The sequence below is a fragment of the Trachurus trachurus genome (genome assembly GCF_905171665.1).
Source record: "Trachurus trachurus genome assembly, chromosome: 15".
Lineage (NCBI taxonomy): Eukaryota > Metazoa > Chordata > Actinopteri > Carangiformes > Carangidae > Trachurus > Trachurus trachurus.
Genome location: NC_139906.1, coordinates 21416807 through 21444688, shown reverse-complemented (window position 1 = coordinate 21444688; position 27882 = coordinate 21416807). Strand labels below are relative to the sequence as shown.

At 40.7% G+C, this 27882-nt stretch overlaps 1 protein-coding gene across 1 annotated transcript in view; it reads right to left on the bottom strand.

Annotated features, from left to right (window-relative positions):
• dntt (deoxynucleotidyltransferase, terminal) overlaps positions 1 to 27882 on the bottom strand; it is a gene marked incomplete at both ends in the record, with an annotated part of 103880 nt that overhangs the window by 19839 nt on the left and 56159 nt on the right. The gene's annotated exons all lie outside the window — the stretch shown is intronic.

Genomic DNA, 27882 nt, shown 5'->3' with positions numbered 1-27882 from the left:
TGCTGTAAATGGAGGGAGAAGAGGTGCCACGCCATCAAGAGGCCTCAAAAGACCAAAAAGGAATGAGGCAAATTACTTACCGAATCTCCCCCACGGGAATGATGAAGCCATGCTAGTGTAACGGAGTTAAAAGATAATTTGATTCCACTTGCCATAAAAACTCACCACACAACACAAAAACTTGTTTTTCCTATGGTAATTAAATGCATCACCCCTGCGGATTAGGGTCGTGCACCCCGGGGAGTAGCCGCAGTCGGACAATGCTATTTTCCTGGTAGGTGCACAAGCTACGAGCTCTGCTATTGTTTCATATTAATTAGCCTACTTTAATTTCAATGCTAAGGGGTGGTTTAAGTTGTATTTCTTAAGCATATAGCTCCCGAACAGTCGAGCACGTCCTTTTCCATATAAAGTTGTCAGTGTTTTTCTTTTATTTCTGTTTACAACATGGCTAGGGTTACACGTGGTAGCTAACCTGCACTTTCCTTTAGTTTTACATTTTTCAGCCGTGTATGTGTGTGTGTGTGTGAGAAAGAGAGCTGGACTGACTATAAATGTGGATTTCTCTGCCAGGTACGCTTTGTGTTATTTTATGTTAGTTTTGAGAATGTTTAGGCAGTCGGACGATGCTATTTTCCTGCCGTGTATGTGTGTGTGTGTGTGTGAGAAAAGAAGAGCTGGACTGACTATAAATGTGGATTTCTCTGCCAGGTCAGTCCATGTGTGCACAATAAACGGCGAGGTTGCCAACGGTGAAGGTCTGACTCGTATGTTAAAACTACACAACGCAAGGATGAGTACCAAAACCGCTACACTAGAGGAAGAGAGAAAGCACCTAGTGGAAGAAACGAAAAAACGGAACCCGAGTGCAAGTGTCATTGGAGTAATGATGGACCAGACTTTTGCCCTGTGGAGAAGGGAGATTGTGGTCGACGAACCTCCAGTGGCAGAGATGAAGAAGCGTTGGCCAGCTCTTTTTAGAGAGACACAAGTTAATGCTGAGTTTAACAGGCTCACCACCACACACCTAGAGACAGCCTTCTTTGAGGCTCTGGATCGCTACAATCTTCAAGTCCAAGAAAGGTGCCATTGGACAGAAATTGTCTGGGATTGTGGAGCAATTTGATGAGAGCTCAGATGTGACGGCACGGCGTACACTTGTTCTGCGAGGCCTCCCTATTCTGCTAGGAGATGACACCAGTACTTTCTTCAACACTGCCTTGGAAGGTCACAGCAAAGAGACCTCGCCGGGAGTAGATGTAGGATTGCTCACTGTAAGCAGTGAAGATTCAGGGCCCTAGTTTCCTAGACCAAGCGCAGTCTTAGGAGAAATGCAGCTGCGCCGCGCCAACGGGGTGTGTCCAGGCGCATTTTGCAAGATTGGTGCACAGTGCTGTCCGGTGCAGGCCAGTGCAGGCACTCCCCTCGTCCCTCCTACCGGCGCAAATGGCAAAGAGGGAGGAGACAAGGCGGGAGTGGGAAAGGAGGAGGAGAGAAAGGCGTGAAATGGGATTAACACAGCCGATTCAGATCTTCACCAATCAAATTAGCTCCTCTCCTCACCTTTAACTGCGCCGCGGGCGATGCGCACTGCAAGTTTGTCATTTTATACTTCGACATGTACGGAGGAGATAGCGACGCCAGAGACCAGACCTCTCCCAGGAGGAAACAGGTGTTTTGGTCCAGGAGGTCTGAGCTCAGAGTGGCCGAATAATGAGTTTACTAATATCCTTAATCAGGTTTGATCTCACTGAGAAGCGCTGCCCAGTGTAAAAAACAACAACTAATAAACTAATAAAGAAACTCACATTTAGTATTTAAACCCTGTGTAAGAAAGATGAGAGGTGTACACTAATCACAACATACCGGTAAACAAACACCATGCGTAATAGGGATGAAACCAGGAGCATCTCAGCGTAAAGGACACTCTCTCTCTCTGTCCGTCTCTCTTTTTTTTCTGTTATGAGAGATGCCAAACTATAACTGTGTGTAATTGATTTATTATACTGTACATGATGAGTTTTAGACACTCCCTTGAGTTATCAAGTTTGTTTAGGAGGCATATGTTCATTGCCGGAGCATTTAGAAGACTGTCAACCTGCCTAGCAACATTTTTCCCTGCTGAAATCGCTTCTGCTTACAGTACGGGGAGGTAGCAGCTGGTTAGCCGCTGTATCTTCGTAGCAGGAGGCTAATAAAGTGAGTCTGTTGGAAACACTACACATAACGTAACAGAAGAGCTGTTTTCGTGGGATAATTGCCCAGAACCATGTGTAGAACTCAAATCAGTGAGCTGATTCATGTGATCACATCATCCTGATTTCAGCCTTCAAGAGCTGCCGCTAGTCTGCTCTGCTCTGTTGAGGAGCTGTCAACAATGAAGTACCGGTAAGTTACACTTAACGTTAGTTTGTTTACTGAGCTGGGTTTATTTAAGGGGCTACAGGTTAGCATAAACACATGAGAGGTTGACTACGTTATCCAGCAGCTTCAGCTAAGGTAATGTCAGATAAAGCTCATGAACACTGCTGTCTTGCTGAGATAACATTAGCCTACATTAGCCTATAGAGCTTGCTACTGTGACGTAAACAGCCTAATTCGGCGCAATGCATTATGGGGTTGTGCGGCTCTTGGAAATTCTGACACTTGGTGTGAACGCAAAATTACATTGATTTTGGTCTTGGTTGAATACATATGGTCAGTCTGATTGGACAAATTGAAACCTCAATGATATGTGATAATGATATAGGCTATAATAATATAAAATCAGCCCAGTGCGTGATATAGAGCTGATACGAGCGGAGTTTTATCTGTCTTCATGTTGCCCTTTCATTCATCATCCCATTACACTCTGAATCAAACAGGTGGGGAATGAGAAATCCGCAGCACTAGTCCATTGATCACCGTGTCTGTAGTGCTGCATGAAGCAGACTAGTGTGATCTGGCTGAGGAAAAAAAAACCTGATGTCCGATGATCTGGGTAGAAAACCAATGAATGAGATCAATAGTAACGAACGAGAGTTTAGCTATATCTATCATGTTTTTCACGCCCAATCACCGTTTACACAAATCTGAAATGATTGAAGAAACATTAATATTTATGTGTGTGTTTTGTGTTGCTATGTGTTGTATTTATTCAGTTTGGGGGGAATCACAGTGTTTAGAAAGCATCAGTGGCTCAGCTGACAGGGACAGCTAACGGTAGCTAAGCTAACGGCGGTAGCAAAGCTAACGGCGGTAGCTAAGCTAGCATCAGGACGTCAGCTGTTAAAACCCTCCTGTTGTGGGACACGACATGAAACTACTCCAGTTAGCTCAGTCATGTTGTAACTCAGATATCCGCTGGAGAAAATATTTTTTTCATGGAGCGTTTATTGAGTTACTGAGTTATTAAAGTTAAACAGGTAGCTAACCGTTAGCCCGGCTAATCTATGATAACCATGACTAATTACAAAAACGTGCACACATAAATAGTAATGTTTGTCCAATCATTGGTTTTATAGACTTGACAAACATCAGATTAGTCTAAACGGCGATATAGTGACATGAAAAATGAGATATAGCGAAATTCTCGTCTGTCAATATTGTTCTCATGCTGGTTTTCTACCCAGCAGTAGTTGTAAACAACGAGGCGAATCGTTCTCAGTGCCGTATTTACCCAGAATGCATCGTGCTTTCAGCTGTCAAAGTCACGTGTGCCAGCAAGGTCTATAGTGAATCCTGTTGCTAGGCAACCATGTCAACACATTTTAGGGGAGCGCCGGGTCGATTGATACACTTTTCAGTTAAACTTCTTTTTCAAAGATGACGTTATGTACACAAATATTTTTATCATGTGATCAACAACTCACATGTGTATTATCTTAGGGTGCTTTCACACATGCAGTGTTAGTGCACTCTAAATTTAGAGTGCAAGGTCCTGTTTGGGTCAGTGTGAAAGCACCATTGCACTCTAATGCGCACCAAAACTAGTGCGGCCTGAGGAGGTGGTCTCGGTTCGGCTCCAGCCGAACTCTGGTGCGCACTAGTCGATGTGTGAAAGCAACCGCACTCTGTCCGCACAAACGAAGCACCAGCAGCGGGGCAGCCGTCGATGCGTGTCCGCTGAGTCCGCTCAGACACTGGACAGGTCGGCGGGTCCGTCTCTTGTGTCCGCGGAGCAGCTGATTACCGAGCAGCAGAGGCCCCGTGTTCAACGTTTAACCGCGAACTAACGGGGCCGAGCTGGGTGAACGCAACCGGAAACCAGTCGGAAGTACCAAACTAGAAAAGTAGATCGGAACTATTGTTTGCCAAGAGTTATACATACAAACAATATAGAAATAAATGACCAGAGCTATACTAATAACCGGCCCTACTTGAGTCTACATCATGAAAGTTTTATCAATCAGCGTTTCCGGATTTCAACCGGTAGTCATGGAGACATGACGCTCTCCAAGTTTGGTCCAGAGTGACAAAAAGCAGGTGTGAAAGCAACCGCCCTAACTGAAAAAATGAAACAATGTATCATTTTAACATTTGGTGCACACTAGGGTGCGCACTAAACATGTGTGAAAACACCCTTAGTTACAAGAGTAATTTAACACGTGTTGGATGATCGCGCTGTTTTCTAACTTTGAACGTAAGTTGAAATTCTTGTATGTTGAAATTTTTAAATTATGTATGTTGAAATTTTTAAATTTTTTAATGTTTTTAAATTGCACATTTGGAGTTTGGGGAAACATAATTTCGATCCCCTGTGTAACTGTCAGCATTGTGTGATTGACAATAAAGTTTACTGAACTGAACTGACATTTGTCTCAAATGCCCCACCTATGCGGGTTGTTTGAAACACATAGGGACGGTTGAAACAGCATATTTTAAACAGAAACTACTGACCTTACTCCCGTTTTTATGAAGCATATCGGACAACATACTAGTGTACTCGTCATTGCCAAAATTTCACATAATTTCTCACAATATAAATAGGTCAAACGAATATTTCTGTCCCATGCGTAATTGTCAAGATCCGCATTTCGATTAAACTCACCTTTCTTCTTTTGTACGAGTTGTTGGACGACTGCATTTTCATTTCATTATTTCCCTGTCCCGAGTCATGTTTATGGATACACAGTTGAACATATTGTAATTTTACCCTCGGCATTTTTCCCTCACTTTGCTGAATATCTGTTGATTCATGTCATAAACACGTTTTGTTCATTCAAAATATGTGGTGTTCATTCAAAATATATGTTGTTCATTCAAATCAGTTGTTGTTCATTGCAAAACAGTTATTAATTCGGTGATTTATACAGATATTGATCGTGCAATGTGACCACAATTACGCACGGTGGTGTGAGGGACATTTCAAACAGGTGTATCAATCGTCCCCCTCCAGCGACTACTGACACTTAAACCTGTTTTGCCTCTAAACTTCAAAACTATGCCATTGCATACTTTAGGACCTGTTTATGTACGAATTCATCTGTTGTTGGGTCATATTATTATTGCATGAAACACACAATACGACCTTTGATCACAAAAAACCTACCGCATGTAAGATTTTACTGAAAACCGGTTTGCGCAAATAACTTTTGAATGGCGTGACGTCATTTCACGAGCTTTCCCGGGATTGGTAGGTGTTGCGTGCTGAACGTAGTGATGAAATCTGGCGGCTCAAGCTTGTGTGGTTTTCGAGGAAATCGCTGTGCATCAATCATCCCGTGTATTAATCGACCCGGCGCTCCCCTACCATAAATTAATTAGTTATCACGAGAAAACAATCTTTGTTATAACGAGATAACGAAATAAATTAATTTGTTATCACGAGAAAACGGACTTTGTTATCTCGAGATAACGAAATAACAAGTCGTTATCACGAGAAAACGGTAATGAAAAAAAATATTATGGACGTGGCCATTCTCGGCTTCCGTATGTTACACTTCTACACAGTGTGGACAGACCTATTAGTCTGAGAATACATTCTTTCACACATGAACATACACCTGGCAATTCTCAAAGGAGTGCCTCCAAAAGAAAATAATTATAAATATTTTATGGTTTTAGAGTGCATGGTATGGATTGTTAGGCGTTTATTAACAAATTAACCATTTGTATTACTTTAGAGTAGTGGTTTTCAAGCAAGTGGTCTCAGGCTTAATGATGCATTGGTAACTGATTTGACCCTTATACAATAAATATTTGAGAGTGTAAAATGAAAAAAAAAACTGTTTAGGCTGCAAGACAGGACAAGACATCCACTGACCGCCACTGGTCGCAAGCGGTCGCAAGCCAAAGCCGTCGAGGACACGCTTGTAGCGTCATTTGACGTCACATCCGCAGGACAGCGCAGGGAAATTTGGACCCAGAGTTGCAGCACATTATGCAGCACACAGCTTGTTCAAGGCAACGGAGAGATATGCGAGTAGGCTCATTCTTTTTGGTTTAGAACGCTTCATCATCCATTAAGAAAACTTAAAACGCATGTATTTCTTCACAAATCCTGCCTCAAGTTCCTTTAAGATAAAAAAAAAAAAGTAATTCAGGAAATGTTACAATTATGTTATACTTATTTCTAATAAAATAAAGCCAGCTGTCCACATCTACTGTAGCAATAATTTTAATGTGTTGTTTTCTCAAAACCTCAGACGTTGATTGGGATGTCACCTTCACAGTTCACTCACTGAATGCTGTCGCTATAGTACATCATGCATCCCCGATAATTTATCTTTCTGCAATCATTCCATTTGGCTTCCATTTTACAGTCAGAGCCTTTCAAGACCAACTCAGGGACACAGAAGACATCCAAACTGCCATGATCAAAGCCAATTCCTGAAATTGAAAATTCCTTGAACCCTTCTTTTGAGTGGCAGAAAAGAAAAACAGGAAATATGTGCCGTTTTTCTTATTAATTTTTTTTTATGGTGAACCAGCAAACTCTTCACTTTGTCATGTGGAGTGGCAGGTCCCTCAGAGGTGAACATGGTTTTTAATCAGAATAAATGCAAAAGGACACTCAGACCGGTTGTATGCCCACAACAGAGAACTGAGGAGAAGAGATCGTGATAATAACACCTGTACAGACTACAGACTGAAAGCAAATCTCAGATAATTTGCAGCAGAAAGTGTTGTGATAATTGAGTCTTCCAATCTATTCAAGGATTGCTTGGGCATGTGTGAAAGCAGAAGTAAAAGAGTTATCTCACCTCTTTTACAACTACTGTGCCTTGAATCAAAGCACTTACAGTACAATGCTCTAAAGGAACGTTTTTCTTGGAGAACATAAAATTACCTATACACCCCTGAAAACATAATATGGACCCAGAGTCTCTAGACAATGAACAAGCTGATGGTATTTGCTGTTATCTGTGTTCTCTTCAGTTATGTACTTTATATTGTCTGTAAAGCATGTAAAAAGACTTTTAACAAACAAAAAAAAAACTTTACTTACAAGGTCTTCTGTGATTTTTGCTGTATCACTGTGAATGTAGTGAACAGATAGGAAATCTAGTCTTTGACACGTGTGGAACGTCAGCTGAAAATGTGGCTAGAAAAAAGGAAAGCCTTGTTTAATTCCACCTACTGTACGACCACCATCGTTCCAGACATACAGTACATGGCTGCACATCATGGCTGTGACTCAGAAAGAGAGGGTTCTATTTATTTAATGCATCATCCAGACCAGTTAACACTGGTTGCTTGTATAATATGTGATCACGCGGCCATATTAAAAATCTAATTTACCCAAAAATATTTCTGCATGTCTTTTCATGTATAAACTATTTTTATTATAATGTCCTCAAAGTGCTGTGAATGGTGCCAAATCAAATGTAATGTAAAATCAAAGCAATTATAGTCTACACGAGTTTATTGGGAAAGTTCAATAGTGAGCGGTAGACTGACAACCTTTACCGTTACTGCCTCCGCAAGTGAAATTTACAAGGCTGTGGAGACAAAGGGCTGAATGAGACGCACAGCACCTTACGACACGTACTGCTTTGTCAGTCGCCCATGGAGGAATGTGTGATGTGAAACAATGCGCTGCAGGTGCTGCCTGCGTCTGAGCAGGTAGAGAGCAGACTACACAAACTGGAATCAGTCATTGTCTTAGAACCTTGACCTCCCCCAAGGCAGACATGGTATACCCTATTGTTTAATCAATTGTATACAACTGTAGGTTTTACACAGTAACTAGGAAAGAAAATAATCATTAAACTGGATTATACACCACCAGGTTCAGTGTCGTGTTAAAGCTGAACAGCGTAGTACATGGCACTATACAGCTGCTTTCATTATGCAACCATATACGCATTGGCTGTTTATGATGTAATCAAGCATTATATTAACACAATCATTGTCAACAATGTTATTTTTATGTCTCTGTGTTTGGTGTGTCCAATATCGTTGTCAGATAGACTGTTATTTGCGTGTGTAATAAAGACATTTGGCACAGAAAGGGGTTTTCTGCCTCAAAATGTCTTTATGTCACTCAGCAGAGTTTTATTTAGAAGATTTGACCTTAACCAGTACGTTTTACCACCTGAAAAGTGAGTAAGTAAGTGAGGGCCACTGCAACGCATATATTGCAGTCTTACACTTGCCAAATATTGATTCCAGTTCCTGGTGTTGCAGTGAAAGGGGTTTTCTGCCTCAAAATGTCACTCACCAGAGTTATATTTACTGTAGAAGATTTGACCTTAACTAGTCCCCTTTACCACTTGAAAAATGAGTATATGGCCATTGAGTTTTTTCCTGGCCAAAAATTTCAGCTCCTGAGGTTGGGTCAGTCGGAGTTCCTCAACTGCTCGGGCCGGGGTGAAAAACATGACCAGACATGCTGGGTTCGGGTTGAAAACATTTAGGCCTACAAATAACTTAGGTCGGGTCGGGCTATGGACTTCCTTTTTATTTTGGGCTGCGTTTGGGCCAAGAATCAATGCTTCTGAGACCGGCCACATCGGGTCCAGGTGAGAACTCCAGCATGAATTAAACAGCTTAGAAACCACTGAAACGGGCGATCGTGGGCTTTGAGAGGTTTTGTACATTCACAAGAACTTACAAAAAATAGAAATAGACAGGACTTCTAATTGAGACCAGCTTTTATTTGCTCAAACCTGACCCTAGACCTGGCCAGTATAGGAGACCGGCGTGTATCTTTTTCTTATTTCTTTTAAATATAAAACATATCTTCTCGCTGGTTGTGGCATAGGCCTACATGCAAAACACTACACTAGTATAGCAAATTTTCATAAAGATTTGGAACTGAGGCAAAGGTATTTATAATTCATGAATCGGACTGATAGACTAAAATATATATATACAGTATGATGGCAATGCACAATGTAAAAAAATATATACCGTACAGTATGAATAATGAGAATGAACAATCCTGTGTAATTCATAACCATATGTGTTTTTTTTTTCAAACTTAGGAGGCTCTATTTTCGTACTGAATACCTAAATCTCTAAATGTCTTCTTAAATAGAGGGTGGCAATCCTTGCTACTTCCTCCACAGCTTCATTCAAGTTCATCCCTGGGTGTGCTGTCTTAAGGTACTGACATCAGGAGATTGCGGTGGCCAGGGCAAAGTGGTTGTTCTATCCCACAACTGTATTGTGATCTTATCTCACTTCTGATGACCTGAACCACCAACACCTATCATGTTCATCTCCCAGTGGCAGCCACTCTTATAACCAACATTTTGAGATTGCCACTCTCCAAAAGCCAAGCAGCTCTACAGTGTTGTGATACTCAGACTCACCCCTCTGACACACTATCTGACAGATCAGGCTTTAAAGCTAGTCACAGTAGTCCTCTCTTCAGTCGTGCGTGGAAATTGCACACATTTGTCACATGAATCTGTCAGTGTTGCATCACATTTACAAAAGGTGAAGGTGGGATCACATTTCTGAACAGACTGAATAGACTTTCTTTTTCTGGTCACTATAGTATGCATCAAAAACTTAAGATTCATTCAGACTATATTTATTTCTCTAGGAGATGTGGGATGATTTTAACAGTATCAGTATTTTTAATCCTGTCCAGATCACATGGGGAGCTATCCCTCTTACTGTAAACCCGTAATGATTAGGCTATAGCCAAAATTCTATACAACTGCCTACAGTATATATACTTTAAAGTGTATCTCTGACATGATGATGCTGTACCTTCCTCTCTGAAAGCAGTGAGTCATTTTGCCTGCTAACTCATTTGCTAGAAAGTTAACTTTAACCTGGTGTAAAACCCACAACATTAGCATTAGCGGCATAGCTTGTTAGTGCTAGTTGTTTTAGCACATATGGGATTTTATTTGGCCAGACAGTACCACAAACGATATTCAACATGAAATAATTTGTTTATTTTTTTCCATGATTTTTACCAGGATTAGGAACTGTAATCCATCATGCATCATGTGTTGTGTTGATTTTAAACAACAAACAGTCCCTCATTATGAAAGACAAAGAAACAGGAAATCTTGCTCAATTGAGCAACAGGTGTTAGCAAATGTTAAGTCTGAGGCCAAGAACACACTGCATGTAGTGTGTGCGTCATGGTTGCCAAACTCTTGGTATACATGGTTGTGATCTAAAAATCAGCCTCTTGCCAAATATTTATGGATGACACATCTCCCAAGATAGACAGCGAGAAGACATGTAGTTATCCTTTCTGAACCTGAGTATGACACATGAAAAAAGTGAATGCATATTTTAAAAAAATAATTCAAAATGTAATCTTAATTTGATTTAAAAGCCGGTGAGATAATAGTGACATCATTTACTGTAGGCTACTGCCAGCAGGTTGCAGGGCAGTGCTCCACCTCTCCACCACTCACCAAACAGAGCAGATGCTCAAAAAAAGGGTGTCTCCTACTTGTTGTTGTTACTCCTGACTGTCTTTTACAGAAGATAGCTATCTCTATATACAGTAGAGAGGTAGAATTAGAAAATGCAGCAACGCAGCAGAAATGCAGCCTGTGATAACACCACAGCAATTCAGCATCCTCAGCCACCACACTCACAGTCTCATGATGGTTGCAAATCGTATCACAAAAGCAAGATGGCAACTCCCATATTTGCATTATCTTTCTGTCCATCTTAATATAGCTTACAGTCTATGGTCCGGCTTAATTCTATCAACGTCGGTTTCATTCATTTGTGAGATAAGATTTGACTGAGAGAGATAAGGCTCAGAGAAGATTAGATTTTTCACCCAGATGAACAGAAGAAGAAATGATCTTCTTAAAAATCACAGCTTGCACACCCTAAGTTAAGTAAGACAGTCACTTCTTTTCTGTAAAGCTGAGTTTAACACCTTTAAGACCTGTAAGGATACAACACTGTGTAAACTCTCACATTTCATAGCATCTTACCCCTGTGATGGCAGATTTGACCCCACTGTGAAGTGAGGCCATTTGGAACGGATATGAACACTCCTGCCCTTATACATGGTTGACCTACTCTTCACTTCCAGCAGACACTGGCTTCAACAACAGTAAAAGCATCACAATCTTACAAAACAAAAACAAATCTGAATCAAAATGTCACAGCAGCAGCAGCAGCAGGAGTGAGCACCAGATTTAGAGGAAAAGCTGACTGTTTCATCAGCAAACACCGAGACTGCCTCCAGCTCCTGCCGCAAAACCAAAGCTCCTGGTTTCCACCGCTGCACCTCCTTCTGTCATCCACATGTTCCTCCCTTCACTTTCCTTCCCTTTCGAATTATGACGGCTGCAGGATTTTACTGCTGGCGTAGCTCCATGCTTGTTTTGGGTTTGTCACTGTGCGTTCCAAGAATGCACATGTTTGCAACATTCGAGATGGGCCAATTTTACAAATCCTATTTACAAATCCAAATGAATCTTGTAACCTATAATTTTCCTGTCCTTATCTCACAGCTAGGTGGGAGCTTCTCTTGGAACATAAGACAAGGTTTTATGAGAGGAACCTAGAGCGCACAGTCTGTAAATGTGAGATATGTTGAGATTCTTTAAATCCTGCCGTCTTATCCCATCTTAAGCAGCTACTCCTCATCCAGCTCTCCTCAGCTCCAAGATGTCTTCATGCACTATATTGGTTTATTTTTATAACTGCCCAGTTTTTCTTGGACAGTGCTGTCACATCACATGGTGATGTTTTTTTTGTGAGTTTGTTGTTGGCTCCAGGGATGATAATCGCCCATCTGTGACCAGAGGTAGGGGGCAAAGTGAGTATGTTATTACCTGAGATGACGCGATGACGTTTCTACCTGCAGTGATGACATTGATACCCACGGTGATGACATTTCTATCTGCAGTGATGATATTTGTGCCCACAGTGATAACTACTCTGCCCACGGTGAGGATGTTTCCAGTAACAATGACAACATACCTCCATTAAGCTCCTGTGACAATGAAGCATCATGATTATATTTCTATTACCACCGTGTAACTTTAAAGTGATAGATTGTGACTTAGTATCTATATGAAATGCTTACTGGTTTCTGGCCAAGAACAGGGTCGGTCTGCATAGAACTTTTAATAAATGGTCTTAAAAATGGTCATAAACTTTGATGTATGAGAAGTAAAATAATAGTAAAACTTTAGCACTGTGGTTGTTTCAACAACCTAAAATTGAAAACAAAAGAAAATCTCAAACAAGGACCTCTCTCAATTATTTTACACATCAAAGTTTACAGGTGTCAGGTCTACTGCATGTGACAAAGATGTGTAAGCCCCATCGTAGCTCCAGAGGGAGCTGGTTTAAATCTAATGAACGTCCTTCTTCAGTCAGCATCAGGTGGAGCTCAAGACTTTAAATCTAAATATGAAAAATAAACACGGAGGGGCCGTAGCAAAACTTTCCATACCCCTATAACCTGCTCCTCATCCCTGCAAGATTTAGATGCAAGTATACGTTTTTAGCTAGTGCTAGCACTGTGCCTTTGCTATAGTCTCTCCGTAGTGGACATGATGGGATATAACATTAATTTAGACAAATGTATGAACTGGATGCAAAAGAAATTAAACCCTGTTTGAATAGCCACACAATTTCAGGACACTGCTGCCAAACACATAACTGCTGTAGACAGGGGCGGTCCTGGCTAGTTTTACGCCCTGGGCGAAACCATCCCTTGGTGCCCCCCCCCCCCCCCCCCCCCCCCCCCCAAAAAAAAAAAAAAAAAAAAAAAAAAAACCCACCAACGAACAAACACAAGAATATATCATAATCAGTGTTGGGGGGGTTTCTTTTAAAATGTATTCCCCTACAGATTACTGATTACATGTCCCAAAATCTGTAATCTGTAATGCATTTTGATTACTCAAGTAAAGTAATACTAATAGTACTTTCTGGATTACTTTTAGCGTATTTCAAAATCACCTGCCTGAGTGCCTTTAACACTGTATTTGATCTTACACATGATCTTATAGGCTACCGTGGTTCCTTTAAATTAAATCATCAATAAATGTGTTGTCAAACCACAGTTTAATTTGTTATTGATCATCCAGCCTCATTTAAATGATTATTAAAAATAGCCAATCACATAAAATTATAGGCTTAGGCTATATTAAAACTGAGCAGCTTGACTACAGCCTCTGAACCTCTAAAAAAAATACACAATTTAAAATAGTTTTTGTTTGTGAGTGTAGGGCCAGCAACATGATGATATTTTGAATATAAAGTAATGACAGGAACCACTGTTCCATCTGTAGGCTAAACTAAAAATGTGCTTAAACTCACTTCTCTGCTGAAGTCGGTGTGGTTTTGGAAACAGCGTGATGTTGCTCATTATAAACATCATGTCAGTCCAGGATCCGTTTAATAACGTGATCCTGTCGCAGTTCATTCATGTTGTTTACCAGAGACCGGACATTGAAGAGGAAGAAGAGGAATATTGCTGGGCATCCCATAGCAACATTACCAAAATGAAGCCAACTTCAGGGCGAGGAGTTTAGCGCTTAACCCTCCTTTCTTTCCCCGCATGAGAGCCCTCTGGGCCGGCGGAGCATCCGACTTGAGACCTCAGCAGTCGCAAGTTGATCCCCCCGCCCCCCTCGCCTCTCCTGACACACACACAACCTGTAGTAGGCTACATGACTCTCAGCAGCAAGTGGACGTGACATAGGGGCGCCCCAGCGACCACTCCACTAACTTGACGGCGAGTTTTTTTTTTTTTTTTTTTTTTTTGGAGAGCGCTCCTGCGCCCTCACAAAGATTGCGCCCTGGGCGGTCGCCCACATTGCCCATAGCTAAAACCGGCCCTGGCTGTAGAGACTGGTGAATGGTGATTGCAATACAGTGCAATGCAATCCTGCAATCAAAGTCCTAAACAACAGAAATCCATCGGGTGAAACAGACAGATTTATGCTTTGCTATTCTCCACCATGCCCATATGTTTTTTTGGCCCAATTTATGTGGCTGAAAAAGGGTTAAAAACAAAGATGGAGAAAATCCAATATTGACTGCAAAATCAACCACTAACAAACCACACAGCGTCTATAATAAAACCGACCATCCACAAACAAGCACGAAGCCTCGAGGAAGGAAAGAGAGAAAAAACAAAACAAGAAAAACTTTAAATCAATTTCTGCTCCTGAAAATAGAATACCCAGTGTAACAATTACCAATGTAATGTTCCTGGAATACTCTACTTTCTCAATAATAAACAGTGACAATGGTACAACTTGTAATCCACTTAGTGTGTTTAATGAAATTCCACATATTGTGTGTGTAAGGGGGGAAAAATGAAATTCCCTCGAGCTTCCACCTCCTTAACCGCACTCAGCCCTCCTCTCTTATATTTCACATTAATATCACGAGGACACAGAGCAGCTTTGGGTAGATGTCTTATTTTAGCAATGTGGTTCTTGCTCTCTCTCCTATTGGTTGCTTAGACTGTGGGCAATGAACGGGAAAAATTGAAGGCTTTTTTTTATTGCTTATAATAAGCAGCATTGGATTAAAACCGTCAGCTAAAGGTCTATAAAGGAAACAGAAATGATGATAAAGTAGCATGAAATCGCCCCATGCTCTTAATTGCTATGGGATCATATTTGTTCTTTGATAATCACAGGCAGAGAGGCTGGTTGTTGTGATGCCACCTTTAGTCTGAATTTATAATTCTCATCTATCATGGAGAATAATGCCTCTGTCGTACTGTATGTCCTTCTACAGGCTAATTTAGTATGTGTGTGGCTCAGCAGCCATGTATTCCTTTTCTTTTTTCCTCTTTTTCTATATGTGTACCAGTCATTGTATCGTCTCCTGTGAAAACATATGCATCAAATACAATTCGATAAACCTGGGTTAAAGGTTAATAGCTGCGCGCTGAGCTCTGAATGAACGGGATCCACTTCTGACCTTGAAAAAGAGAAACATCCCAGTGTCTCAGTGCTGCCACGGCTACGCCAGGGCTATTTAGCCACGTCTGTTAATTAAAAATCCACGAGAACAGACGTGCCACCAAGGTCGAGATGAAACCTTTGCATATGTGAATGTTTTGTGAACAATAACCCCCCCCCAACACAGACACACACACACACTCCCCACTTTTACTCCACCATACATCACTCTACTTATAAAAGCTGAGTTTCCCAGCTCTCCCAGCCCGCCACCAGGATGTTTCGAGGACAGAGACCGCGCCTTCCTCGGCTCGCTTGTCTATCACAGCGTCTGCTCAGGTGTGTGCGAGTGTGTGCGTTACAGTGTGTGACACCCTGAGGGTCCGTGTGCCACCATCCGCTAAATTAAACTTCTCCTCCCCTTTTCCTGTGCTGGCTGAGAGGGGCCTCCTCCTTCCAGGTGGCTCCCATCTCCAGCGCAAACACTGCCTGTGTGCACGCCGTGCAAGGCCGCTATACGGAAACCGCCGCTCCCCAAAGCCCAGTGCAATTGCCCTGTTATTGTCCACTCATCCACTGCTCAGAGGCTGAAGGAGGGTGTGTGTAGGGGGGTGGGGGGTTGGGGGGTCGAAAGAGCTGTGAGCACTCTACATCCAAGATGTTGTAATTTGACAGAGAGCGTGGCGTTACCCCGGTGGCCAGATGGAGAGACGAGGTAGTGGAACAGAACTGTCTTTACTTTGTAAGCACTTTTAAATGAAACATTTTCTGCTCTCCAGGGAGAATGAGTGGAGCAATCCACAAAATGATGTTCGTTTAGTTCTCTTCAAAATTTAAAGGGAATTTATTTTGGACCTTTGTTTTATTGTTTGTGCTCAAACTTGTGTAAAAAAAAAAAAGCTCTGACAGACCAAACTCTTTTTTAACATATTAATAGCCGTACTGCCCAGGTCTATATTTGAATTCCAAATGTTTCCATGAGGTCTCTTTTTAAAGCGAAGGCCTTCCTAGAGGTCACAGATAGTTCATTTGCATCTACATCGCTGCACAGTGGGAGTTTTTTTTCTTTCTTTTCTGTAAAAAAATAAATAAACAATATAGTTTATGTGCTGCTTTCAGCCCAAATAGTCTGCTAAGAGCCTGGGGCTTTGACTGCTTCAAATGTAATTAAATTCCTTAATACATGCAGACATCTACTTATGATGAGAAAATCATTGCAGTTTTACAATTAAGTATTTGTTATGAATAACATTCTGAGGTTAGATGACAACAATATTGATTCAAATATCTACAATTCTAATAAATATTGCATTCATTTGGTCAAAACTACACAATGATATCTGGCTGAGTGGTGAATAAAAATCCTTAAATTTTACACTGACACAGCTGTAAGAATAAAATCTATTAATCAAGAGCTCTGATGCATTACAACAGAGGTGATATATACATATACATATATAATATGTTTATTCTAATGTGGATTATCTACTCAATGCAAAATAATTTCCCTGCTACTGTTCTCATTTCATTTCAGCTAATTTCCTATCATTTCATCCATATTTATATTTAATAAACATATGAGATTATTATTAATTTTCATTATTATTGCCACTGGAGGTATTATTTTAATTAACTGTTTAGAAAACTGTCTAGTGTGCTTTTTGCAGAACAGCACTTTACTAAAAGTTTTGGGGGATTTATAAGGACAAATTTGAGAACAGAAACAAAACAAAATTTCTGGAGAAGAGGAACACAACTCATCAAAATATTGTATATCTGTAATCCCAAAAATCTACATACAGTAGCTTTAAGTGCAATGCAAAGCAAACTGAGCATGCTTAATACATTTTTATTCTATAAAAGTCATAAATGGATTTAATAACTGTAAAATGTCATAATCCTCTATTCATCTTCCTATTGTTCACAACTGGATATACAGGCAGTGCTGTATTTTGGTTAACACTGGGTTGCTGAAGTCTGGTGTGGAAATTAGTCAGGTGGAAGGAGAGTATGAAAGGTCTGCTCATATCAGTAACTGTGCCTCAGGACTAAAGCCAGGACATCTATGCTCACAGCCTTTTGACCAGAACCTCATTAATCACACTCCTACACATGACATAGAATAATTACCCTCTGAAAAAGACACATGCTGATACTCACGCACACACATGCAGTATATAACTCACTTTATGCACATGCTACGTAGAAGTTTGCATAAATAGGCAGACAAAAAAAAAAAAAATGACAATGAAGCGTATTCTTAACAGGTGTACTTTGGTTTGCAGCTTGGGGACTCCTGAGCCGCACCACTGAGTATTCACACACACACACACACACACACACATGTATACAGTAGGTTTCAAGGGTAGATCCTGCCACACATACTGTAGTGGGGTGTGTTTTTTTTTCGAGGTGTTGGGCAGGTCATGGATCCCTCCTGCCCGGGGAGGGAGTCAGTCTGTCTAGGCATGATGAAATCCTCCACCTGTCCTCATTCATCAAGTCCACTACACATATTAATTATCACAAACCTTCAGACTTACAGCAGAGGACACACAGACACACAGACACACGCAGACCCTCCCACCTCCCTCTGTCCCATGGCCAGCTCCCCCCGGCCGACGCCACTCCCTCACACCTACACTTCAGTTACAGCTCAGCGGTGGTGGTCAGATACTGATGCTGGTCAGCCAAGTGTTTTCAGAGGACACCCAGAGGTCACTTTCAGCTGGCAGGGTGTCCCAACCCAAATCTGACTGTGGATCTGCCAGAGTTGTATTTTTGTGTTTCTGTTTTACAGTTAGAAGAAAACCAGATGAAACGTCTCTATTAGAAAACCGAGCCAGAGGGACGAGGACATTTAATGTGGTTTCTTGGCCATGAAATTTTTCATTATAGAGGAAATACGAGGGTGGAGAAAAGAGGACATTTTGACACAGAAGAAAAAGTAAAGTGTGTGATGGCATTAAAGATGGCTGAATTCCATTTATCTTCTGTGGTTTCAGGATCCTGATGTTGTTTATGTAGCTGACTGTCAGGACTTACTGTGAATCTTGAGAACAACACATCATTAATGCCATTAGTACTTTCTCCTCAAAGGTCTTTAAATGTCTTAAAATGTCCATGGTAAAACATTTCTATTTGTTGACTTGCATAATGCATTCATTAAAACCGTGGGCAAGCTGCCAGCATGATGGGATGGAAATCTGGCTGCAACCATTAGCTATTTTCATTATGAAATGGAAAATTATAATTCAGGCATCTACAATCAAACAAATGTCAATGTGAAAAAAACCAATCACACTGACATTACATAATTATCACCTGAATCTGCAGCTCCCCTCTGCTTATTAACAAACACTAAAAATCCACTCACACAGTCAACTCGCTGTTCAACATAGTACATATTTTTCTCACAAATTAAAAAAACTGCTGAAAGAGAATAGAGAGGAAGAGGAAAGATTACATTTTTAGCTACCGAGAACACGCAAATAGATGTCACAGAATGGAATAATACAAGTGATTCATTATTTGTGACGATAAATAAATAAATAAATAAATACCAGTGTGGTTCCATAAAATTAAGCAACTGTTGGCAAAAGGTTTGCCGTGTTAACCGTCATGTTCCCACAGCTTAATGTGACACCTGTTATTGGAGAATTCAATTATCTGCTCATTTCACAATTACCTTTCCAGTTTTAGATGATTTGAGATTATAAAATACATGAAAATTAAAAAAAAAAAAGCTTTCCAACATAATTACAAAAAGACCACAAGGAGTTTAAATTGTGTACTGTCTGAGCTACAATGTAAAATGGCAAAGATACAGCATATAATTTGTCATATTTGCCAATCCACCCAATAAATTAAAATGTTCCATCACTGGGTGGAAGTATTCAAAAGCAGATATAAATAACCACAAGCCATAAAATTTTGGTTGTCAGTGGCTGTGGCTCTGCTGTTGTCACTGTGTGTGAAACTGTTTTTCTGACGGATGAAGCTTAAACACAAAATGAACTTGTGAAGTCACTGATTTGGTTCCTTTGTGGCGCTCAGTGTTGGTCTGCAAACATCCAACATCTAACTTGCCGTGTCTAACTTGCCAGGGTTTGGCAGCAGGAGGAAAAGCAGAATAAACTTACAACACGCAATATGTGAGTGTGTTTACTGTCAGAGAGCTGGGAACACGGCTCCTCAGCCCGCAGTCTGTGCACCGGTCAAAGTTTGTTCATTCTGTTGTACAAGGCTGAACGTATACACAAGGCAGTCCACTGATACCACCCCATCTCCTGATACCCATAAAGCCTTGTGTGGTGGGGTCATTCCCTGTAATTGGTTTGTATTATTTGTTACTGCTTCAGACCACAACCTGCACCTCCAGCCATTTCACTGCTGCTTTTGGTGGCATCTGTGTCCGAGTGACATCATTTTTTAACTCGCCTGAGCAAACTGAATTTTTCAACACAGTGAATTCAGACTTTCGGTCATTGTTTCTCCGTGTGACAGTTGTCAATCACCCTCCCACGGCGATGTGAGGATTCCTCCTGAGCCTGTTCTTAATTGGGAGGAGATCATTAGTTTGGATACGGACTTCTAATCTTTTTTTAAGCATTTTATAATAAGACAGAGACCAGCTTGTTTCCATTGAGAGCCTGTCTGAAGCACACAAGATTAAAGTCCTCTAAATGACCGCCTTTAGTCCTTAGCTGAGATGTCTCCACTTAAAGCAGACATCAGTCCTCATCGCTGCCCTGCTTCTCTGACACCAGTCACACCAGCCTCTCTCCAAAACCGCCGGCCAATTAGAGGGGAACACGGGAAAAGATGAAAGCACCGTCGCCTCGCCTTCATCCTCGTCCCGCGAATCCAACCCATTAACGGTCGATGAGAGCGGACAAAAAGGAGGAGACACCCCTCCTCTCCTGTCCGAGGCGAACGCTCAGCTTTGTGTGAAGGCGGCGACAGGACACACACACACCAGGACAGTTAATTGATCTTCATTACGTTAATTACAGCTGTGATGTGGAGCGAGGAATGAAAAACGGGTCACACTGTAGAGCCGCTCTCTCTGAATGTACCACGTTAAGCTGTCTGCTGACCTTGAAACTAGCCCGGGAATTGATGGCACAGCTTAAGTGAGCAAGTGTGTGTGTGTGCATAAATACTTTGGGCTTTTTTTTTTTACTGCACTTTTAAAATCTTCACTTCTTACAAGCTTACAGTATAGTTATCTGCTGTAACCTCTTGTTGTTCTCACATTTCCTCCTAATTCCTCTACTCTCAATAGAATCCACAGTTGAATGTTCTTTCTTACTTCTTCAAACTCCAAAAAGCACATGCAACATTTCTTTAAGACTGCATTGTGTGTTAATATCAAAATTATGTAAATTTGTGTCTGCTAGTCTGCGTTATATATTTACTTATCCTGTTTTAATATATTATTTTTAATATACTTCTTTACCTTAATCTAATTATACATAGGTAGGTATGTGTATACATGAATGTGCAGGATGATGTATGTGTGTCTTATTACTTATTTTTTCTATCTAGTTAATCATTTTATTAATTTATTTTATCCATTTCTACTCTTATTATTTAATTCTTATTTTAATTCCCTCCTCCTTCTCTCCCCTTTTAATTTATCTATTCATTTTATTATTTATTTACTTATTCTCACTGTAACTCATTCTATTGTACAGTCTATCACACATTTTCAAAGTCATATGTTTTGTAAAATGTTTAAAATGTTTAAATAAAAAGTTCTAAAAAAAAAGACTGCATTGTGTGTGTGCGTGTGTGTGTGTGTGTGTGTGTGTGTGTGTGTGTGTGTGTGTGTGTGTGTGTGTGTGTGTGTGTGTGTGTGTGTGTGTGTGTGTGTGTGTGTGTGTGTGTGTGTGTGTGTGTGTGTGTGTGTGTGTGTGTGTGTGTGTTATCCTCCTGCCCACTCCAGTGCACGGATGGCTGCTCTGTCAGCAAGCCTGGCTCTGTCCTTGCATTTGAATAAACACCATCTGAGTTGGCTGCTTGTGTATAATATCTGTCAGGATGCTGCCACCCAGTGATCCCGGGGACTCTGACCTCTGTCCCCTGGGAGCCACTGACGGGACATCAGCGTGACAGGGTGTCTCCCCTGTCGATCCGTGCAATGATATGCCTTACACCCTTGTACCGCTCCGCTCGCAACTCAAACGGCTTGCTGCTCTGCCCCTATGCATTGGAAATTAGACGGGGCCGCCTTACAGGATGCAATGAATAGTCACAAGGATGGGATAAACACAATCTTTGGAGATGCCTGTCACAAAGATTGATGGTTCCCTGGAATTTCCGTTGTCGTCTTGCCAGTGCTATAAACTTTTCCCTGCTGAATTAATGAGTTCTTCAGCTGAAGAGTCGTGTCAATCTTTTTTAAGTTTACACTCAGGCACTTTCAGGGCTGTATCTCACTCCTCGCTGTCAGAGCCGTGAGGATAAAAGAAAGCTGATTCCGACTGATGTACAACATACAAATGACTCATGTGCAGATTTAACACAATAGCTGCACACGGCTTCAGTGATCAAAACATGTCAAACAAACTTGAGTTTGTTAGGTCTGTATTTAGTTATATCTTAATTATTTTCCTTATTCGTCAGCCTTCTGACTTGTTCCTCTCACCATGGAAACCGTTAAAATCCCTGCCAGCTGTCACCTTTTCTCTGAGCTAATCACACCTGGTGTCACAACTGATGATAAGAAAATTACTTCACCACATGACTAAAAATACATATTAATCATTATGTCTATACAACGGCAGAAAAAAAATCACAAAAGGTTTACAAAAGATATGAAACAAAGCGTCACAAGTACAGTATGAAAGTGGATCTTTGTTGAATAAATGATTGATTAATTGAAAATGATTTCAGTTCCTAATGTTCTGTCAACAGACTAATAGAAAAATAAGCTCAAACCATACTGAAAAGAAAATAACCAAAACCAACAGAACATCTCTAAACCAAAACTGAACATCACTGAAAGACAAATAAACAACAAAGTGACTGTGTAAATATTGCCTCTCAAACAAAGCTGCTACTTTTTAATGTTTTATCGATCTAATTTGCCTCATTTTCTCAGTTCTTCAGATGTGAAGCAAACACAAACAGTCTTGGTTTAGTTTCTGAGTTTATGGTTTATTTGGTCTAAAAGCGTGTATTTCTGTTGTGGGAATAAAAGACAGTGGAGAGTGTGTCACTCCAGCTGATAAAGTGACTTTATACAAAGACTTCTCATGGCCTCACTGATAAATAAATAAAAAGTTAGCGAGATTTTAAAGGAACTATTCATAAATTTGGCTGTTGAATCATAGCCAAAGTTAAACTGTCCAGTAACAAGTCTAGAAAAAAAAAAAAACATTGCTAACTCAGTTTTAAACTTAAACTTCCATTCCCTTTTGTTTTGTTACTTTTCCTTCCTTTCATTTCCTGTTTATCATGCTAACCAGTCACTCATCTCATCAATTTCCGATAACAAGTTGTGTCAGTTCTTCCCTCTGCTTGAGTATAGCCTCTTGTTTTGCAAACACAAGGATGACCAAGGTTCTTGGCATGACTGGTGAGTAAACAGCTGTACATGCTAACTTTGGCTGTATACCAAGTGCAATGCCTGTATAGAGCCCATTTACTTCACATACTATTTAAATGTTCTTACTTTCTGCTCTCTCTGTGAAAACTGTGAACTGCCATCTGTGTCTCTGAGCTCATCACACCTGTTGTCAAGACTGATTTTCACATGTGGAAAATAACTTAGTTACACTGATAAATATATCTCATGTGCCACGACCGGAGGCCTGACTCATGGGTTAACAGCCTCTGACACCTTTATCACGTCTGCATCAGACTTTTAAAGGGACAACGAGGAGTTTCTATTCGGTTATAAAAAAGTCTCACGTTAATGTGGATGAATCTCCGCTACCCACACTTGTTAATGGGCCCATTTTCGATAAATATATCGTTCTGTCTCTATCGTTATTTTGTTATTATTAGTGGTGGCGGAAATGCTGGTCGAGCCGACCAGCGTTTCCTTCGTTGCGAATCATGAGAATAACGCAGCCGCATCGCCGTTTATGGTCGGAACTACGGTGGTATGTGAACCTCTTTGAACCTCTGACTTTAATTATTGATGAATGAAAACATGAGTCCGTCTTGCGCCCGGTCAAAGAAATGTACGGTGCGCGCGGAGGCTCATAAATGTAGTGTGAAAACGCTTCGCTTTTCCAAAACTCCTCGTTGTCCCTTTAACTTCTGGAGGAAAACAAAGCTACGCCCTGTTTTATCACCCCTGAAGCTGATTCCAACAGAGAGGGAGTTTTTTTAAAGCAAATCTAATTAGCTCCAGCGTTGTAGGCTAGCAAACAGTTAAATACTTAAATTGCCACCGTAATGTAAATACATTTAGTTTCCTTCACCGTGTGCAGGTGAGATGTGGTTTATTTAATTTTGAAATGTGTAAATGAACTCCCCGATCCAATTAGTTTTACATTAACAAGCTTGTGTTTTGACATACTGTACAGAAACGTTAAGATGCACTTTGTTCACTTAACATGCTCTGATGTGGTCATATAGGCCTACACTCAGCATTGCCTGTGTGTGTTAATGTGAGTGTTAGATGGTGCATTGCACTGCATCTGGTCCGCTACACCCTGTCCACCTCCCACTAAGCACAGTGCTCTAATTAAAACGTTCTCATGCCAATATCAACTTTCTGCTCACTTAGAGCTGACACATATAGTATATGCTGTATTGTGCAGATTCGATGATTTGTCCAAGTTTTCTCAGGCTGATGCCTTTCATGCAGATCCTTATCCCTGCGATAACCTTTGAGGGCTGATGCTTTGGCAGTAACTCACTCTGCAGATTCATAAACACGTACCCAGAGGAGATGTGGAAAGTCTCAGCAGATCGTAGGAACTGTGTAGAAAGCACTGACCTATGCCCTTCACTGCTGGTGGATTTTGATTTACAGCCTAGTTCTATATGTTCATCTCTTTGTATTTATAGATGGTTGTATATTTTATGGTACATTTTCCACAATTTGACACCAGTTTGTTCTGTGATTCAAACTGGATGTATTTTGTGAGGTTGGTATAGGCAGGAAACTTAAAGCTACAGTTGCACAATGACAGGGAGGAGAGATAATCTGTTATGTTTAAAAAACAAACTCTTTATAAACCACATATCGATCAACACAAGGGAACGTCTGCAACCAATCGCACAAGGAAAATGGAAATTAAGCGAGCAAAAAGAAAAGATGTGTGGAACTGTTTCAGTCAAAAGGATGGTGAGAATATTCGTAGATTATGCAATGCAGTGTTGAAATAGAACGGTAGTACAATGTAAAACCATGTGAAACAAACACCCAAAGTCATTTGGTGATGACAAAAAACGTTTCCCTGCACGTTAGCAGAGAGAAGCTGTGATTCTCTGTGGTCTAAGGTCAGTTAACGAGTCAGCGTAAATATTGTTAATGAGCACCCCTAAAGATGAACATTGATACACTGTACAATCTTTTTTTTCCTGCACACACGCACGTCCGCACAAACATTAATCATCAGTTCCAACAAACTAAACAACAAGGTGGCTGAATCACAAAAATATTACCAGGCAGTTGAAGCTTGGCTGCCAGCACTTGGTCTAGCCGCCATGGCAGGAGGAGGAGGAAACATCAACCTGGCAGATATGTTTAATCTGCCTGGCCTCCATATTTTCTGTCATGTCCAAATGTCTCAGATCACTAGTGATATCGCTGATTTTCTTTTTCTAAGTAAAGCCTAGGATTATATTGTTGATGCCAATATGAAATCAATACTTGAATGAACTGGTCACATTTGCTTTCTGTGTTACATTGAATTACTGCATTACAGAAATTCATATTTTGAAAAATCTGTCAACCGTCAGTCAAAACAAATGAGAGTGGGTCAGTGAACATATTGGCTGCTCATATGCCTAGAGTTAGTAAAATGAGGTTTGTTGCCTCGGCAGCAGGTCATTTAAAATGAATATGTGAGTGTCATTAAAACATACAGAGCACTGGCATTAAAACAGCTTTTGCAGCATCCTGGGCTTTGAAAATAAAAACCGATAAATATTTTATTGGGTTGATGTGACAGTTGTGTGATGCAAGGCGCTAATCTTAATATATACACACACACACTTTTCTTTTTCTTTTTTCGTAGCATTTATTTATATATTTAATTTCTCATTCCATTACCATATTTATTTAATTAGTATGAATATTTATTAATTGATTTAAATAAAAAGAATCTCCATATGTTGGAACATACTGTAAAGTGAAGCCCACAGTCAGTGACAGTGGTATGTTATCAACAGGTCCACTCTCTCTGTGTCTATAAAGCTGCCACTGTGAATGAAATGTGTCTCACCCTAGCAGCACCTCTCTTCTTCTTCAGACCACTGCTGCATAACCTTCATCATATTCTGCATTGTGATTAAATGTCAGATGCTTAACAAGGTTTGTGGTGTTGCCACAGTACCTCATGGTCCTCCCACACACACACGGCAGCGCTGCAGCTCCCTGAACGGAAAAAGTTCCACACCCGACATTTACGGTCAGTTATCATCAGTGTCAACAGCGTTCAGCGGGTTATGCTTTTATAGAGCTGTATAGGCTGCATACTGTATGACTAAAACAGGCAGAAAGAGAAGTAGTTCCTGTCAGCTGGATCTTATTTACAGATCGTATATCTACGGATCTTATTTGTAGATAATATACAGCTTTCTACTGTGTCCCTGCTAATGATAAAACACGCATTTAACTCAAATCTCTGGGCTTAGATTTTGATCTCCTACTACGTGAATCATAGAGACATTCAGGATCAGAAGTGTTGCTGTTTGTCTCCTATTTCCGCAAGGCCTGCAGTTCATGTTTTTGAAAAGGTTGTCCAGCTGGAAGTCATATAACTTCATCTCTCTCAGAACTGATACTATGGTTCACCTTTAGTCTGGCGAACTGGATGTATAGGCTGCAGGTATAATCCTGTTACAGGTTGTGTTTCTCATACAGCTTTCTCCTCTCTGCTTTTTCTTTCCTTTGGAAACGACAACATTTGAGTTAGCTACCAACACGGTGCAACAGTAAGTTTTGACAAAGATTTAAATGGCGTTTTCTTTTGCATGTAATTGGCCAATTTAATGACAGTGCCTGCCTTCCAATGGGCAGACAAACACACATTTACAGCAGAGCCATTTCTGCATCAGGGCATTTCAAGAACACTTAAGCTGGGGGCACACTATGCCATTTTCACAGTTGTTGCCAATTTAGAAAAGACTTAAAAAGAGTACACACTAACCGACTGGCTTCAGCAGATTTTTATGACGACTGGGGATCACACACTTTATGACTGCGCCAGATGAGGGATCACAGACTACACGATTTGTCAAACCAACTGAAGCCACCTGAACGCACTAAACCCTCTTGCGGTTTTTTCTTTGCATCGGAGTTGCATACTTCCTGTCGGGGTTTATTTCTCCATAACAACCGACCAACTATACATTATCCCGCTTATTACACGGTTTACGAGTAAAATAATTAATTTCAAAGCATAATGTTGATCAAAATACGACTTTCATCGATTTTTAATTGCATATTTTAGCGAATCTGCATGTGCGGTCACGTCCGCTGTTTTGCTGAGTCTCCCGTCACGCATTTGAAGCCTTTGATAATCAATCAGTGGATCGATGGATTACCATACACATGTTACAATGTGTGTAATTTGTGTAGTCGTATCTGTCATAAACAAGAGATTACGGGTTACGGGGGGTGCAGGGTTTGTTTGTGTCGCGGAGTCGCGGTGCCACCGAGAGGAGAGGAGAGCTGTAGAACACAGCAATGGACCAATCAGAGAGCAGCATTCAATAGAGCCATGTAATAATTCAGAATAACAGGCAACTAATGACAAATATAGGTAAATCAATCATGGAACAACAACTGCCATGGTCCTCAGCTCACTTCTTATGGAGGGAGCTCATGTCTTGTCAAAGGGAGACAACCGCCTCCTGATTCCCTCATACTTTGTGCCCTGATCTGACCTGCTGACAGGTAAACTCACAAGTATTTTTTAATCTTTTTCCAGTGTTTACCTTCTTGCCTCCAGCCAGACAGTCTGGTCTGGTCTATAATCAGGGGTGCACATAACTATTTCAGTGAGTTACTTATGTGCACTCCTGTCTATAATGATGTTTTTAGATTCACTTGGATTTTTTCTCTGAGTGAAAGCAAAACCAAACCAAGCAGAAAATGCGACAAATTCACAACTGAATCAAACCAGAGCAAACAAACTTTAGATACAAAGCCCCTAGACATCCAGCCTAATACTACAAATGACCTGAGCAGAGTTTCTGTGTGTACTGTAATAAAGGAAAGAAAAATATAATGTTCAGTACCTCAGCAAATAAATCTTTGCCCTTCTCATCCCTTTTGAATAAATTTGGTATTTGGAATTTTCGCCATAATCTCTTATGCTGGCACCGGTGGCTGTAATAACTTTCAGTTTTGTAAATATGTTTTAAACAAACAACTCTGAACACATTTTCTGCT